Here is a 726-nt window from a genome sequence, read left to right as displayed (position 1 = left end):
TGGATGAGTTTCAAAATGTCATAATTAGGTTAAAAATGAGAATTTATTATTTAACCTGGCTCATTAATTAGATTTAAACCTTAATTAGGCTTTATCAAACTAATAGAATTATCATGATAAATCAGATAACCTAAATGAATTAAAACCTTTGAGATTTTGTGAAACCCTAAGCCCCCTTCTAGAGCGCCGCCGCCTAAGGGGAGGAGGGATCCATGTTGCCTGCATCCCTCCTCCCTTCCTTGCTTCCCAATTTTTGTTTTATGTTTGTTTTTGTCTTTGGTGTTTTCTGTTCTGTTGTGCTTGTGTTCTCTCTCGGTGGGTACTGCTTTTGGGGGTTTTCACTCAAACTCTCCCCTTCCCTATTTGTTTGTGTGTGCTCACCGCTCGCTGTCGGGTCTTTTCACGCGCCCCTCCTGCGCCAAGCTTTTTGTGCCACCTTTCGTGGCGGTTTCCAGCCAGCTCGCGATCGGCCTCCTCCGGCTGCCGTGACCCGCTTTGAGTGTTTTCGCATTTATTTTCCTGTTTTGTATTTCCTTTGAGTTCCCCTGTATTTGGTTTTATTTGCTGTAATTTCTTTTCCTGCATTAGTTTTATTGTTCCCTTTATTTCCCTGTATGCTTTTATTTATGCTTGTAATAAGGCTTTCTCCTCCTGCTTTGTTGCGCCTGGTTGCTGCCCGATATTACTAGTCCAAACCTTTGGGTTGTGGATGTGAAATTTATCCTG

The sequence above is a fragment of the Corylus avellana genome, chromosome ca10, assembly GCF_901000735.1.
Source record: "Corylus avellana chromosome ca10, CavTom2PMs-1.0".
Taxonomy (NCBI): domain Eukaryota; kingdom Viridiplantae; phylum Streptophyta; class Magnoliopsida; order Fagales; family Betulaceae; genus Corylus; species Corylus avellana.
Note: the sequence above shows the minus strand (reverse complement) of the source record.